At 33.8% G+C, this 18,651-nt stretch overlaps 1 long non-coding RNA gene across 1 annotated transcript; it reads right to left on the minus strand.

The window, feature by feature from the left end:
* Positions 1-14,174: 14,174 nt before the first annotated feature.
* LOC118499912 lies at positions 14,175-18,028 on the minus strand. Its single transcript, XR_004902450.1, has 3 exons — positions 18,018-18,028; positions 16,256-16,258; positions 14,175-14,254 (listed from the first exon to the last, which is right to left on the minus strand). It is a non-coding gene; the product is annotated as an uncharacterized LOC118499912 (long non-coding RNA).
* Between the last annotated feature and the right edge of the window lie 623 nt (positions 18,029-18,651).

An 18,651-nucleotide genomic window follows, 5' to 3' on the forward strand; every position in this document is an offset into this window, starting at 1 on the left:
AGAGTGGGATATTTTCAAAATATACTACATGGTGGAGATATTGTATTCTCTTACTCACCTTTTTAAGGGCACGAAAGGGTCCTAGAGAGCAGCTCTAAAAATTATATATTGAAAATTCACAGTCAAGATGGAGGTGTAGGTAAACACGCCTTGCCTCCTCATACAACTACAGCAAAAATTGTAACTAGACTATCAAACAAATATGACCCAGAGTTGTCAGAAAATTGAGCTGTATGAAAGCTCAACAACAAAGGATTTAAAGAAGCTACATTTATCCAGGCAGGAAGGAGGAGCAGAGACACAGAGACACACATCGAGGTGGAGAGGTACAGAGAGGCATGGAGATGCAGAATAGCATGAAGAGGTGCAGGTGGAACTGGCTGTCCCACATCCACATGTGGTAGATAAAAACCAGGAGGGATACTTTGAAAGTGAGGGATTCTAACCCCAGACCAAATCACCCAGCCCAAACCACCCAGCCCAGGGTTTTAGAACCAGGAGGATAAGACCCCTTAATTTCTGGCTGTAAAAACCAGGGGCAGGGGTGGTTTGGGGATGAAGAAGAAACTGTGGAATACTCAGGAAACTCCTCTTAAAGGGTCTGTGATAGGTTTAGGACTTCTGCAGACTCACCTTCTCTGGGATTCAGCACCAGGGCAACAGCAGAAAGGGCACCAGTGTCATCTGGGGAGAAGTTGGAGTGACTAGAAAAACAGGGTGAGTGCTGGGAGACAGTTTCTTCCTGGGAAAAACTCCAGAGGCCAGGCAGCAGCTTTGTCCCCTCTATGAGCCCTCCCCCATAGGGGCACTGAGTGGTAACATGGGTTTCCCCACCCTGGTGATTACCTAAGGCTTTCATCTATGCAACTTATGGGTGACCTTTTTACAATAGGCCACTCTACTAAGACAGAGAGTCAAAGCAGCTTCAAACACAGAAACAAACACATGGAGGCTACCAAAATGAGGAGACAAAGAAATATTGTCCAAATGAAAGAACAGAACAAAACTCCAAAAAAAGAGCTAAACAAATGGAGATAAACAACCTATCAGATACAGAGTTCAAAACCTTGGTTTCCAGGATGCTCAAGGAACTCATTGGCTACTTTAACAACATGACTAAGACCCAGGCAAAAATGAAATTTACATTAAGTGAAATAAAGAAAAATCTACAGGGAACAACCAGTAGAGGTGATGAAGCCAAGCATCAGACCAACAATTTGTAACATAAAAAGAAAAAAGAAATCAATAAGATTAGCAAGAAGAAAAAAGAAATTAAAAAGCAATCAGTCAAACAAACAAACAAACAAAACAAAAATGAGGATAGGCCAAAGAGCCGCCTGGGATAACTTAAAGCATACCAAATTTGAATAGCAGGGGTACCAGAAGGAGAAGAGGAAGTGCAAAAATTTGAAAACTTATTTGAAAACACGATGAAAGAAAACTTTCTTAATTTGACAAAGGAAATAGACATACAAGTCCAGGAAACACAGAGAGTTGCAAAAAAGATGGACCCAAAGAGTACCCCACCAAGACACATCATAATTAAATTGCCAAAGGTTAAAGATAGAGAATCTTAAAAACAACAAGAGAAAAACAGTTAACTACAAAAGAGTTCCTGTAAGGCTATCATCTGATTTCTCAAAAGAAATTTTGCAGACTAGAAGAGATCGCCAAGAAGTATTCAAAGTGATAAAAAGCAAAGACCTACAACCTAGGTACTCTATCTAGCAAAACTATCATTTAGAATGGAAGTGTTTCATAGCCAAAGTAAAACTAAAGAAGTTCGCCATCACCAAGCGATTATTATATGAAATGTTAAAGGGAGTTACATAAGAAGAAGATCAAAAGGATGAACATTAAAGTGGCAATAAGTTCACAACTATCAACAATTAAATGTAAAAAACAAAATAAACAAACTAGAAGAGATGATCTTCTAGAAATGATCTCCAAATGGAGATTATTTGGAGGACTATCAGCTGGGAGGGGGAAGGGAGAGAATGGGGGGAAAGGTGCAGGGATTAAGTAGTACAATTGGTAGGTACAAAGTAGACAAGGAGCTGTTAAAAACAGTACAGGAAATGGAGTAGCTAAAGAACTTATATACATGACCCATGGACATGAACTAAGGGGTAGGATTCCTGGAGGGAACTGGGGCCAAGTGAAAACTGGAAAAGAGGAAAATTTGGGACAATTGTAATAGCATAATCAATAAAATATACTTTTAAAAATTCCCTACTGGCCTTTAACTAGATTTGGTTTTGTGAATGATACAATGAAGCATTTGGCACTGACCTCATACTATAAATTTTTCTGGAGAACTGCTTCTACAATTCTTTCTTTTTCATAGTAGGCCTTCTACCTAGTATATTTTTCTCTTGTGGCTCTTCTCATCATTTCTTTTCCCTTTAAATGCCTTTTATTCCTTAAAGCCACTTTCCAGTGCCATCTCTTTCATAAAACTATCTCTAAACCTACTCCAGAAATACATATTTGTTTCTTAGGGTTATTCATAAGAACATACCCATATCCCCTCTTACAGCACATATTACTCTCATATTTCAGTGCCTTAAAAGTTTATAAACTTCAGCCCTGGCTGGTGTAGCTCAGTGGATTGAGCACGGGCTGTGAACCAAACTGTCACAGGTTCGATTCCCAGTCAGGGTACATGCCTGGGTTGCAGGCCGTGACCCCCAGCAACCCCACATTGATGTTTCTCTCTCTCTCTCTCTCTTTCTCCTTCCCTTCCCTCTCTAAAAATAAATAAATAAATTCTTAAAAAAAAGTTTATAACCTTCAGTGGAGTGTGAAGTTCAGGAGTGGATAATGCTCGTGGGTAATGCTCTGGTACCTTACATATGGTAGGTATTCTATAAATAAATGTTCTGAAAATGTTGTCTGAATATAGCATCATCCTAATATGTAATAATAAATTAATAACAAAAACTAATAGCATGAATGCATACACATATAAAATGTTGCAAACCAATAGTTTTACATGGTGACAGAATCTGCTGAATAGTATTTAACTTGGTTGTTGGTCGGTTAACTTGGTCGGTTATTTATTAAATAAATTTAATAATTGCCATCATTTGGTCATTTTATTCATGCTAAAATTAATAGTTTGTTTAAAAACTCAAGTTTGCTTAAGAAGGGCAAATAGTAAGTAGATCTTATTTTTGGTCTTATGTTTAGTATGCTGTTTGATTGGACCTAAACTTTCCCGAGTTTACACATAAATAGAAGTAAAAAACAAAAACAAAACAGAAAACATACACATGAAGTATCAGAAAAATTTTAAATTAACATTACTGGGCCCCATAAATAGTGGAAGTTGTGGATCTTTAGTGAAAAATAACCTGCTTTAAAATTACATAAAATTGTAGAAATTCCAACATTGAGTCATCAGGAATTACATAGAAATGGAATACTGAGATTCCTATTTTGGACATATCTTTTTTGCTATGGCAATAGTTCAATCTTACATAGTTACAGGATAGAATTTTATTTCTGTGAACACACAGCTACTTTCTTAATCCCGTCTTCACTCTTTACAAGTATACAAAGACAGTACCAGAAAGCATAATCAGAGAATGTTAATGAAAGAACATCATGCAATAACACGGGCCATTCATCTCTACAGGATTCTCATAGTTATCTGAAGTCGAAGAGGGGTAGAAATTCTGTCACACACAGAAGCTGAAATGCCACTGAGAATGTTTCATATTACCAATAGAAAATAAGAAAATAGAAACCAGCATCAGTGCTTCCTCTAAATCATCTGTACTCAATAAATACTGAGTCAAATTCTTGTTTTATTTTTTCCTTATGACAAATATACTTAAGTAATTGGATGTTTCCATTTTATGGAACTAGGAATTTTACTCATATTGAAATTCACAATTGTGGCTTTTCATATGGAAATTACTAATCCTCAAGTATACCAGGATAAAAGTCTAGTTTTTATTACTTCAAACTTTGTAAAGAGAGGCTAAATTGTGCTGTTACATAATGTGTAATGCATCATTTACAAGCATTCCAGATTATAGGAAAATTTATTTACCACAAATATTATACTGGTTCCTTTGAAAATAGCACAATATTTTAAAATTGAATCATAATAGATCTAAATATTTGTAAAGGATATCTTAAAGTAACATATTAATGCCTATGAGATATTGAACACAAATATAAGTACATATTTTCAGGAATAATTTTTGTATTTTGGATTTGGTGACTTCTTCAATTTTCTTAATTTACCTCTTGACACATAAGCAAACATTAGGTTAAGCTTTATCCTGAATACTGTATTTGCCACACTGTCTCAAAACTTTTTTTTTACTATTTTTATTATATTATGCTATTGAAATAAGGAGTTATTAAACAATAAATTTAGGAAATGACAGGCCTACCTTTTAATTGTTTCTTAACTTTTTTATATTTTATATTGAATTGTAGACGCTTAAAATCATATTACAGAATTATTGAGATGAAAGGGCATTTAAATGTCATCTAGTCTGTTGTGTTACAACTTTAACATTACCTTAATTTTTTCCAAGTAACACCGAACATGCAACCCCAAAACACAAAACAGATGGAAAAAGTAGCAACTTTGGTTTAAAAGGGAGATGTAAGCTTGTCCTGATCCCCTGTAAGAGAACTCTGAATTTCCCCAAAGCACAGATTGATGACCATGTTCTGGCTAATTTGCCCTATCTGTTCAAATCTCTTCTAAAATATTTTTTGATGATCTAATCACTCTATCTCTCCTATAATGCTTCCAGGGACAGGGCATGATACCTTATCAGAGAGGCTATTTCTTTTTGGAAATGTGTCAATGTTGATATAAAAAAAGTATCCCCCATAGTAAACCTTCAAGTAACATTTTCCCATTAAGTTATTCTTGTTCTCTTCAGTGATTATTTTATATATTAGCCCTTCATAATTTGAAGATGGTATAGTCCAATAACCATTATTATTCTGAGCAGAAATAAACTTGGCTAAAAAGCATTCACATTTCCTTGCTTGAAGAGTGAAGTATGCTATGGCCTCTTCTTTGATCTCCCTGGGTCATGCTATGTTCACGAGACAGAGTGTCTCTGTCCTTTAGTTGTAGCCTTCAGCAAAATGTAATCATATAGCAAAAGCTACATGAAGTTAAAGTTCTGATTAAAGCAGCCCCAGGAAGATATAAAGAATCTAATATTCCCATGTGTTTGGAATCAGGCATATATAAAAACAAAACTCAAAACAAGAGGAAGTGAAATGGTAAATAGACAAGAAAAATGAAAATACTTTGGGTGATTGAAAATAGATCCACAGTTGAAAGCTTGTATAGAACAGTAAGAACATTTCATGGAGGACTTTATCTCAAATACAGGGAATTCACTAATTAAGCATAATATTGGGTGTATATGTTCCAACTTCTCTGAGAACCATCAATCTAAATATGTCTTATGGAATCTCCCAGGTTCATACAGCTATCAGTAAACACACCTGTCATCCATTTGTTAGGGGTACTAAATTCGACATTGGAGTTCTTGACCCAGTATTTTTCAATTGTTTTTCAATTGCAGTAGTAACATTGCAAGTAGAATTCTTATTACCCAGCCCTTTAACCTTACAATTTTTCAATCAGTTTTGGGGGATCAAGTTTTGTTCTATTTATTTTCCATTATGCCTTCATTACTTTCTTAAGTGGCAAGGTTGGAGGTCACCCCAGATTGGGAAATATACAAAAACTGGTTACATTTTCAATGTTTAAAGTAAGTAGTAAGTAGACAGGTATAAAAAATAAAAATAAATAAAGTAAGTAGACAAAAAACTCAACCACAGAAAATCCAGGAGCCATGTAGGGCCTAGGAAGACATTGGGACACAGGAGAACACAGGCCAGAGGAGGGTGTGGAAGGGCATACTAATGTTATGTAGCACCTACTATCTGCCCAGCACAGAACCAACTTTGGGGTTTATGATACCTAATTTCATTATTAATAATCTATTTTATGAGTAAGTAAGCATAGAAGTCCAGTATCACATAATTAGTAAGTGATAAAGCCAGAATTTGAAAATAAACTGCATGATTCCAGAACTCAAACTTTTAAAAACAGCTTTATTGAGGTAATATTGATTTACAGAGAATTGCACAGATTTCTCACATGCAGTTTGATGAGTTTAAACAAATGAAAACAACTGTGTTATCATCACCACAATCAAGGCAATAGAAATATCCAACATCTCCAAGGGTTTTATGCTTCTTATTTTTTATGTGTATAGGGACCAGAGAATGAGGGAACTGGGGAGTTGTTAGTGCAATGGGTGAGAAGTTTCTGGAGTCAACCTTTTAATTATAATATTTAAATTTTCAAAATGAGTTAATGTATAAAACAGAAATAGTTGAATACAATTTATAATTTTTGGTCTCAAATGAAGCAAAAAAATTGAAATATAAATAAGGAATAAAGGATTTGAGAAAAAAGAGCATAGGAACTAGAGAAGAAGTAGGCTAGAAAAATGAAGGAGAAAATATAAGTAGAGAATATAAAGACAAAAAAGCTCAATTTCTGAATTGTTAACTGCATTAGGGATTGTTAAAACAGAAATGGCATGCATAAACAAACATAAGTACCTAATGAGGGGAGTGAGGGAGATGCCCTATGATTTGAGATATGAAAAAATTGGGAAAATAGTAGGAAAGAAGAGAGAAAACAGAGATCAATCAACATTAGCATAATTGCAATACCTGACAAGAACAAATGGAAGTGATAATCAAATATATTATAGGAGGAATCCCTCCTGAAATGAAAGGGAACTGAGTGATCAGATCAAATTCTTGACTATATATCATCAAACAAAAGTATATGAGATAGGAATTTACTCACATGAGAGGAAAATATTTTAATCAAGTCACAAAAAAAATATAGAAATGAGACTGACTTGTTTTCATTGAATTAAAAGATTTTGAGATCCAAGATTTATAAAAAAACATTAATTTTTATTCACATAGGAAAGCAAAGAAAGATAGTAATAGATGCATGGGAGTTGGGAAAGTAAACATTAATCATATAGGTTTCCTGAAACAAAAGTGTTGTTTATTCACAGATAATTATAGTCAGAGCAGGTGAGCTGTAGTACATAGGAATAGTAATGATGATTAAAATAATTTAATGTGGGATTCAAGCTAGTTTATTTTTACAAATGCAGATAAAAAACAAATGTCATTTGTCAAATATAATTGTAGTTATTGAATAAATATGCTGATGTAATGAGAATTAGTATGCTCTTCCAGATTTTGGTACAAACATGTGAAATTCAGAAAATCTGTTAAATCCAAAAGAGTTATATTTTTAGATGTGCTAAGAGAAAGTAAAAAGTGTTTATGTTTTGAGGTTAATATTAAGAAAAATAGATGTATGGCTCTTTAAAATTAAGAAAGTCAGTAGTTGAATTAAATAAGTAAGGATTTATACCTCCTTAAATTATGAGAAAAAGAAAATGTAGGAAAGAAGATCAAGAACTAATGCCATTAACAAATCATTTTAAAAGAAAAAAAATCACCCTGATGCATAAAAAATCAGAATATATAAATGAAGATGAAATTCCATAAACTTTATCCAAATTAAAAAGCAGAGTCTTGGATTTGGTTAAAAAGATTAATTAAAAAGAAATAAAGAAGAAAGATGAATGCCAACAAATTATGCAAATATTTTGTTTAAAAATGTTCATATCGAGACCTGACTGGTGTGACTCAATGGATTGACCCCTAGCCTGTGAACCAAAAGGTCACTGGTTCAATTCCCAATCAGGGCACATGCCTGGATTTGCAGGCCAAGTCCCCAGTTAGGAGCATGAGAGAGGCAACTGATTGATGTTTTTCTTCCTCTTTATCCCTCCCTTCCCCTCTATCAAAAAATGAAATAAACTCTTTATAAAATAAATAAATGAATACATAAATGTCAATGCCCAGTATTTGCCAGGGTATTATTAAATGAACACTGTCATGTAATATTTTTGAATCAGTTACGTTTTTCTTGCCTATGCTGTGGTAATGACACCAAATTTTCAGTGGCTTACAAAATTTATGCAAACTACAAACTAGAGTTCTGCTTTTCTCCATTTGGCTGCTTCATTTTGGGCTGCTTCATTCTAGGTTGAAATAATGGACATTATCTGGAACATGCCCATGTCCTGGAGGGAAAGAATGACAGGAACAATGCAATGGCTCGTAGAACTCTTGCTCATCCTTACTATTCACAGTTAATTGGCCAAAGCAAGTTACACATCTAAGTCTGAAGTCAGTGGGTTTAAAAGTATGCACTTCCCAGTGGAAGAAGTACTGCATATAAAAAAAAAAAAAGAAAAATCAACCAAAAAATTTGTTGAAAAAAGACCAAAATCATGGTAAGATCAAACACATAACTCATGGCAACATGTAGGGATATAGAATCCTGTTACTTGAGAGACCAAATAATTTTTAACAGTAATGAAATCTTCCACACTAGGAAGAATGTAAAAAACACAAGCTTCATGGAAGGTAATTTATCAATGTGGACAAAAGTCCTTTCAATGGCTCATCTATTTACCTAGTAATTCCTTTTCTACCACTTCATTCTAAAAAAAAAATGCACAGATATTTCATGTATGAAATTTCTTCACAATTTAGGGGCATATTCATAATAATAGGGTCTTGGCTAAATAAGATATATCTCCATGTGACTACCCAATCTTTAAATTTATTTAATAATGCAAAATATTTATATGTTCTTTTGCAAGAAAACCTAAAACATGCTGTGATTTTCATTATTAAAAGCGTGTCTCTGTGTATTTGGATATCACCATCATTTCAGTGTTTATTTACCAATAGATGAACTTTCAATGATGCTTCTTTCCCTAAAGGAAAATTCTTTGCTTTACAATTTAGAATTAGATTTAGCAAATAAGGGGCTCATCATAGTTATTCAATTAGTACTTGAATTAATGAAGGTAGGAACAAATGAATAAAAGGGCAATGGCAATGTATTGTATTTAAGAATCCTCTGGGTTGTATATTTAAAATATTAAAAAATATCTGCTCACCGCAGAATGTTATGAAACAGAATGTGAGTTATTTTTAATTATATTTTATTAATTATGCTATTAGAGTTGTCTCAATTTTTCCCGTTTGCTTCCCCTTCCCCCTCACTCCCTCAGGCAATCCCCACAACATTGTTCATGTCCATGGATCATGCATATAAGTTATTCAGCTACTCCATTTCCTATACTGTACTTTACATCCCCATGGCTATCTTATAACTACCTATTTTCACTTCTTAATTCCCTTACCTCTTCAAAAGTGATTTAGATGTCAATGACAAGGGGCTAGAGTGGGATATAGTAGACTATAGCTTTAGACAAGGTAATATAATAATAGTTGCTAATGATTACAAAGTGTTTTCCATTTGCCAGGCATTGTGTTAGGATCATTAAAATAGCTCAGTTAAGTTTCTCACTAATTTTATGTCAGAAGTTCTATTATAATTCTCCTTCTAATGAATAACTAAACTGAGGAGGTCCAGATAGATAATAGTAATTCACCAAATTTTACATCTACTGAATAACAAAGCAGAGATTTCATCCCAGGCGGTCTGATTCCAACAAGTCACTTTTAATGTTCCCTTAAAATTTAGTAATATTCTATTAAGGGAAGATTTCCAAATCTGTGAATTTTCACATTAGTTAAAACTGTACAAATACATGTTCTTTGGTACCTTCTTAGAAGTGAATATTAAATATAAATTTTTAATAATTTTATACTTTAAAGCTGTTTTTACAATTTTAAGTTTATGAGCACCTTGCTGTGGCATGCGTGCATGTGCCCACGTAGTAATTCTTCCAATCTCTCCTCCCACAGCCTTCTTGCGACCACTGCTTCAGTTTAGGGACCCCTTTAGTCCTGCTTAGAAATCAAAATATTAGTGGAGAGATTAGAGATAGGAAACAAATATCCTTGAATTTTATCTCCAGGTTTCTATTGTTTTTTTTTTCTCCATTAACTTTTGTGTCTAAGTCTCTGATGGTTAATATACAACAAAAGGATTGGGAATGAGTCCACTGAATCTCCATATCAAGAAAACTTATGCATGGCTTAACAAACACCATTAATTCTGGGGAGCTTGGCTGGCTACGGGAACAAACCATGCTGCCTTCTTTTTTTAGTTTAGTTATTCCAGGGGGTGTTGAAATATCTTCATTATGGCAACCAGTGATTTTCTTCCAAGCTTGATTTATGCAACAGAAATAAATCAATGAGTTGAGTCAACCAATTAGACAGGTAGTTTGGGTTCATGCAAATGAAACAGCTAGTTAATTGACTATATCATTCAATTTTATCCAATTGTTTTGGTGTCAAAAAGTCACAGCCTCTGCTTTTCCAAAGCAATATATGTCTTTGTATGTTGTGAGTGAACTTTTATTTTTCAAATTGGAAACTACAACAACAAAGCCAAAACACATTTTCTTTGTGGTCTACTCCATGTGAGTGACTGATATTATCACAGCTAGAGCTGAGCAGTCTAGAATATATAATTTCTTTTTGTAAAAAATTATTTTCATCTTGAGGAAAGCAGTATTTGGCAGCACATCAATTTCTCTGCTTTTGTTTGTCATTTGTTTGAACAAAAGTAATTATGTTTACAACAAATTAAACATCAGAATTTTTTGGTTGTTGTTTCTGGTAAGGTCTTTTATATTCAACTCCTGGTCTGTTTTTTATAACTGTTATGGGAAAATCAACATTCATTTTAAAATTTTAGCTATAGCATGCCCATACTTTTGGTTTATTAATGAAAAATAGTAATCATTATATTTTAAAGGTCTATAAAATGCCTTGAAACAAAACTAAGTACACATGAATATTGATTTTGAGGTTAATTTTAAATCAGTAAACCTTTAATAAGTATTGATAACATCTTGAATATATTAAATGTGGTAAAATTATTTTATCATCACCATACTTTAGCATCAAATTGAACCTAACATGTTGGAAATAATAGATCCCATTTATGAAAATCTTACAATCCTTGAAAAGTTGAAGCATTTCTCAGGCACAGACTGTGAACAAACATGTGCTTTAGGATGTCTCACTTCTAATATTCAAACTTTACCAATAAATGTCTACTAATTTTTCATTGCCTCTTTAATACAGATGGACCAAAAATTCCTCAATTTTCTATCAAGTAACAAATACAACATAAAGTTAAGTGTTTAGCTACTTTAATTGTTTTAACTTTTACTGATTAAAACAAAAGTAGACATATTCTTTAGTGTTTGACTTACAAAACCTCAGGGTTTTTTGGGGTTTCTTGCCACAAAATTACTGACATTTAAGAAAAAAGGTAATTGTCCCATATTCAGTTGTTCTAGAAGGCATCTATGTAAAGATAATATATCATCTGTTTGTTATTAAGCTTTATCACATGATTTACTTCCTATGTTCCAGTTTTCTTAAGAGACAGGTATAAAAGATAGCACCTCCTTTTATATAAAATATTGGTTTGTTTCATTGATATTGATTTTTGTGAGTTTATTTTTAAGTGGTAGACTCTAGAATTTTATTTTGAAGTATAATCTTGTTTATTTAACTAGAGTGAATATTTTAAATACTAGAAAATTGTCTCTTTTTAAAAAAAATATTATTCAGGGCAGTTTGAAATTCATAGCAAACCTGAATAGAAAGTACAGAGTGCTGAATACCCCCGGTTTCTACACACAAATAACCTTCCTCACTATCAAAATTTCACACCACAGTGGTATATTTGTTACAATTAATAAACCTAAACTGACAAATCATTATCACCCCAAATCCATAGCTGATATTACAGTTCACTCATGGTGTTCTAATTCCGAGTTTCTACAAATGTATACTGACATGTATAAAAAACTGTAGTATTGCACAGAAAACTTTTATATAAGCCCTAAAATTCTCAGTGGTGTGACTATTCATCCTCCCTTCTCTCTAACCCTTACAACCACTTGTCTTTTTATAGTTTTTGTAGTTTTTCCTTTTTCATACTGTCATTTATTGGAATCCTACAATGTATAGCCATTTTAGACTGGCTTCTTTCATTGGTAATATACATTTTAAGTTTCCTCCAAATCTTTGCAATGTTTGATAGCTTATTTCTTTTTTTTTTTTTTTTTTATCCTCACCCATGATATTTTTTCCACTGCTTTTAGAGAATGAGGAAGGGACAGAGGATGGCAGAGAGAAAAACATCAGTGCAAGAGAAAAGCATCAATTGGTGATTGGTTCATAGATAGATTTCCTCTCACATGCGTCCAGACCGGGGACTGAAACTTGCAACTTAGGCATGTACCTTAATCAGAAATGAACCTGAAATTTTTCAGTTACAGGGTGAGTCTGTTGTGACCTTTCAAGACTGGGCAGGTCCATGGAATTTATGCAGATGGAATGATATTCATGGATCCCCTGGGATGTCTGGCATGTCTTTGTTCATGGGTGGGCGAGCCAGGCACACTATGAGCTGCATATCTATCTGCATGTCTCATGTCATGGCCCTTGCTCCCTAGCATGGCACCCATTGTGGCACCTGCCCCCTTGTGTGTGTCTCTCATCATCACCCCCAGCAGGGAGTCCCTACCTGTTTAAGTACTAGAGGAGAACAAAGATGGCAAAATGCCCGAAATTATATAACAGAACATAATTCTGTGCCTGCGAGTCCACTTCATGTTATGGGAACAGTTCATCAGACTCAGTCTCAAGGCCATGAGAACACTACTTATCAGGCCCCTCCAAGGCTATGGGAACACTGCTTCCCTTAGCTAGCCAGACACCTGGGTATGGAAGCCAGACTGCCTCCACTTACCCTATAGTGAGTTTCCAACCAACTGAGCCACACCGGCCAGAGCAATAGCTTATTTTTAGAGCACTGACTAATACTAGATTATCTGGATGTACCACAGTTTATTTACCTATCCATATACGAATTGGCACCTTGGTTGTTTCTAATTCTTGGAAATTACAAATAAAGCTGTTATAAATATGTGTCTAAGTTTTTGCGTGAATATGTTTTCATCTCATTTTGGTAAATTCCAAGGAGTGTGATTGCTGGATCATATGTTATGATTATATTTAGATCTGTAAGTAACTTCCAAATTGACTTCCAAAGTGGTTATACCATTTTTCTTTCCCATCAGCAGCGAATGAGATTTCCTTTTGTTCAACATCTTTGCCAACATTTGGTGTTGTCAGTGCTCCAGTTGTGTTCATTCTAGTAGTTGTATAGTGGTGTTTCATTGCTTTGTTTTAATTCAAATTTCCTTGATGATATATGATGTGGAACATATTTTCGTATGGTTACTTGCTATCTGTACATCTTCTTTGTCAGGGTGTCTGTTGAGGTTTTTGGTCCATTTTTAATTGAGTTGTTTGTTTTTGTATTATTGAGTTTTAAGAGCTCTTAGTATACTTCAGATAACTATCTTTATCAGAAGTGTCTTTTGCAAATATTTTCTCTCACTTTGTGCCTTGTCTTTTATTCTCTTTACAATATCTTGCACAGAACAGAATTTTTAATGTTAATGAAGTCCAGCATATTAATTCTTATTTTCATAGATTATGTCTCTGGTGTTGTATCTAAAATGTCACTACCATACCTAAGTTTTTTCCTGTTATCTTCTGAAATTTAGGCCTATGATCCATTTGAGTTAATTTTTTGAAGTATACAGCTATTTTCTTTACTTTTTTATGTATATATTCAGTAATTTCAGCTCATTTGTTGAAAAGATTGTTTTTGCTTCATTACATCACCTTTACTTCTTTCTCAAAGATCAGTTGACTGTATCTATGTGGTCTAATTTCAAGCTCTCTATTCTGTCCCATTGATCTGTTTGTCTATTTTTTTTTTTTACCAGCACCACACTGTCTTGATTGCTGTAACTTTATAATAAGTATTGTACTTGAGCAGTATCAGTCCTCTAAATTTCTTCTTCTCTTTCAATATTCTGTTGGCTAGTCTGGGATTCTGCCTTTGTGTATAGACTTTAAAATCAGTCTGTCAATATCTATAAAGTAACTTCCTGGTATTTTAATTAGTATTTCATTGAGTCTACAGATTAATTTGGAAGGAAATGATATATTGATAACATTGTATTCCTATCTATGAACATGAGGTATTTCTCTATTTAGTTCTTTGATTTTATTCATCAGTGTTTTGTAGTTTTTCTCATATGGATCTTGTACATGTTTTCTGAGATTCATACTTACATGTTTCACTTGGGAGAGTGGTAATGTAAGTGGTATTGTGTTTTTAGTTTTTAAATTTACTTGTTTATTTCTGGTATACAAGAGAACGATTGACTCAAGTATATTAACCTTGTATCCTTCAAATTTACTATAATCACTTATTGATTCTAGAAGGTTTTCTTTGTCAACTCTTTTGGATATTCTATATAATGATCACGTCATCTACAAGTAATTACAGGTTTATTTCTTCTTTCCTATTTTGTATATATTTTATTTCTTTTTCTTGTCTTACTGCATTAGCTACTACTTTCTGTACAATATTGAAAATTAGCAGTAAGAGGAGACACCCTCCAGTTGTTTCTTTTTTTTACTTTACTACCCTTTTAATGTCCATGGGGTCATTAGTGATAGTCATTTTCACTGATACTAGTAGTTTATGTACACTTTCTTATTTTTTAATTATCCTAGCTAGAAAGTTATCAATTATATTAACTTGTTCAAAGAACCAGCTTTTGGTTTTATTAATTTTTTTTCTATTGGTTTTTCATTTTCAATTTCATTGATTTCTACTTTAATATTTATTTATTATTTCTTTTCTTCTTACAATTGGTATATTTTCCTAGTTTCCTAAAACTGAGCTTAGATTATTTTAGATCTTTCTTCTTTTCTAATATATGATTCAATGTTATACGTTTTCTTCCAAACACTGCTCTGGTTGCATCCTACAATATTTGATAAATTTGTATTTTTATGTTTATTTAGTGTAATTTTTTAATTATGATTTTTCTTGATCCATACCAAGTATATTATTTAATCTCCATGAATTTAGAGACTTGTAAGTTATCTTTCTGCTATAGATTTCTAGCTTAATTTTATTGTGGCTTAAGAGCAGACATGGTTTTATTCTTTTAAATTAGTTATGGTGGAATTTATGACCCAGATGTGGTCTATCTTGTTGAATATTTCATGTGAGCTTGAGAACAATATGTATTCTGTTGTTGTGGGATGAAGCTGTAGATAGATATCAATTACATCCAGTTGATTGATGGTGCTCCTGAGTTCAGCTGTGTCCTTACTGATTTTATGCCTGCAAGATATATCTATCCGAGAAAGTGGTGTTGAAGTTTCTAACTGTGATAGGGATTCATGCTCTTACAGTTTTATCAGTTTTACCTAATGTAGTTTGATGCTCTGTTTTATACATATACACATTAAGGATCAGTATGTCTTCTTGAAGAAGTGACACTGTTACTATTATGTAATGCGGTTCTTTACCCTTGGTTACTTTTATTGCTTGAACTCTGCTTTATCTAGAATTAACATAGCAACTCCTGCTTTATTTTGATTAGTACAGTATATTTATCTTCATTTATTTACTTTTAATCTATCTTTTTGTATTTATAGTGAATTTCTCGTTAGACAACCCATATTAGGGTCTTGTTTTTTAATTCACTCTGATAATCTCTGGCTTTTATTTGGTATATTTAGATCAATGTGTATAGGGGGGCTCTGCCTACAGGGCCCCCTCCAGCTGCCACGGATGAGAATAAGTCTACCAAGATATGATCTGCTTGGGGAGGAAAGGTAGCAGATCTCTCCAAGGAGAAGGACGAGGAGCCTGTTCCTCAATGGGCTTTTATTGGGTTCATCTACACAAGAATTCTGGTGAAGCTCATTAGCCATTCAGGCAGTAAGAACTCTGAGGGCCTATTTTGAGTCAGGGTCAGATAGCTAAAGAGCTGGAAAACTTTGAGGAACAAACTTACTTCTTGTTTTGACTCTTATCATTTAATTGAGAGCATTCTAAACAAAGCAGGTTTCACAGGATTTTACATATTCTTTCTTAGGCCTGATCACCTGGGGAACCCGCCCTTCCCAGCACAGAGCTGCACCACCCTCTGTCATTGTTTCAGGCTTAGGTGGAGCAAGGGAAGTAAGGCAGCCAAGAGATTAGGAGATTTCTCGCAGACAATGAGGACTCAGGCTTTGTCAAAGCTGAGGGGCCAGGGTCCATCACCCCCTTTTGCTGTAACCTCTGAAGTCCTTCCTTGGGTGCCTCCCACATGATCATGCCTGTCTTCAGTTGTTTCCCCCTTGGGGAATCTTATCTATCATTGGCTAACCGACCAAGCATTTGGGGCCAGGCAAGATGAAGTAAAAGGAGCAGAAGCAGCACTCCTGCCAGGGAGATAAGCTTTTGTCTCCTTAGTGTCTTACGGTCCAAGGTCACTCCCTCAGCCTTAGCCTTGGTGGGGGTTACAGCTTCTGAAACCAGGTAGGGAGGTTCCCAACAAATGTCCTATAAAGGGATTATTGATATGCTTAGATTGATTTCCACCATATTTGCTACTGTTTTTTATTTATTATACTTAACCTTTGTTCCTACTTTTGTATTCTATTTTTCTCAATTTTTGTTTTAAATGAGCATTTTATATATACTTTTATATTTTCTCCTTTCTACCACATCAGTCATGTTCCCATTTTTACTTTTTTCAAGAGTTCCCTTAGAATTTGGAACATACATTTACAAATAATACAAACCCACATTCAAATAACACTATACCATTTAATGGATTGTATAAGTAACTTATTGAATTAATTAATCCTAATTCCTCCTATGCCATCCTTTGTATCATTGCTGTCATTTAGCTTACTTATATATAAGCACATATATGTACATATGAATATATAAGCATATGTATATATGTACATGTTTAAAATATACATATATATCATTTTAATACATTGCTGACATATTATTTTTGAAAAAGTATATATTAGCTCAGTCAAGAATGAAAAAGGTGGGCTCTAGTTCAGTTGGCTTGAGCACCATCCCAAAACATCAACCCATCCGGGCACAAATAAGAAGCAATCAGTGAATGTGTAAATAAGCAGAACAGCATTCTCTTTTTGTGTGTGTCTCTTTTTATCTCTCTCTCTCCCCCTCCCTCTTTCTCTCTCTCTAAAATCAATCAATAAAAAAAGAGTAAGAAAAGTAAAAAAAATCTTATTTTATCTTCACTTATTCCTTCTCTAATGTTCCTGCTTTCTTTATGTATATCTGAGTTTCTGATCTATGTTTTGTTTGTTTATCCCTGAGGAATTTATTTTATATTTAATGAAAGTCCAGTCTTATGACAAGAGATGGTTATCTACATATAATGGCATTGGAGAATATCCTATTCAGGAAAAACAAGAGAAGTTATACTTTTTTAGAGAACAGAAGCATAAACTTTGAGTTCTTCCTTCACCAAAGTTCTTTTTCTAAGAGAATTTTCCACATCACAGATCAAAAAATTGCAGCCCACTTAAAAGAAGAGTCTCAATATAGAGAGGACAGTGTTTATGACTGGCAAAGGCGTTGGGACTTGAGACTCAATATCTCAAAAAAGAGAGACCGATAAAAAAAGTAGCCTGCAAATCTGCATGTAATGCTTCCAAAGTCATTGGTACGATCCTGAGTCTTACTCATGAGGCATGGCTCCAAGGACCCAATAGAAAACTCTTGTATAATCGGTGAACTGACCAGTGATTTCAGCAGCTGACCATGCTGAGCAGAGATTCTGGAATTTAAACTTCCATAAAATGGAATGACCTTGGTAAATACTCAGGATTTCAGCTGAAATATCAGGACTAAATGTTTGAATCAAAGACTACACCCAAAGAGTAAGAACTAGAACCCAGAATAAAGGGTGTGCCTTAAGAGTAAAGACAAAAATAAAATAGACCAGTTTTAACAAAGCCAAAATCTAACTCTTAACACAATCAAATTGTTCCACAAGTATTTTATCTGCTAACCAAAAGAAAAATTGTCATCAAAAATCTCTTCAATTTTATTCACAATGTCCAACCAATAAAATTTGAAAGACTTGTTAAATATCAGAAACCCATGACCACAAACTAGAGTGAAATAAAACATATATTGGGAATAGAAAATAGAGTTGACAAACAGGCACTTTAACCATGATTAATATGTTTTGAAAAATCAAGTAGACAACAAGACAAAAATTCAATGGCAAATTTAACTCTACAAAAAAGAATCAAATAGACATATTAGTAATGAAAAATCGGTATGTCTAAAATTAGTAATTCAACTGATGGGTTTGTGAGTTTAATCACAAACTGAACATGATAAAACAGAGGGTTAGTGGACAGAAAACACACTTAAAAGAAAATATGAAACTTAAGGAACACAGGAAATAGAATGCAAATAGCAAGAGAAACATGTGGAACACAGTTAATAGTGTGTGTGTGTGTGTGTGTGTGTGTGTGTGTAGTGAAGTCCCATGGAATGAATGGGAAGAAGTGATATGTGAGAGGATAACTGGGAATGTCCCTATATTTATGAGATGTCTTGACCACTGGTTAAAGAAACTCTGTTGGAAAAAAAAGAAACTTTGTGAACTCTAATCA

This window comes from Phyllostomus discolor, chromosome 4 (assembly GCF_004126475.2).
Source record: "Phyllostomus discolor isolate MPI-MPIP mPhyDis1 chromosome 4, mPhyDis1.pri.v3, whole genome shotgun sequence".
In the NCBI taxonomy this organism is placed as follows: Eukaryota; Metazoa; Chordata; class Mammalia; order Chiroptera; family Phyllostomidae; genus Phyllostomus; species Phyllostomus discolor.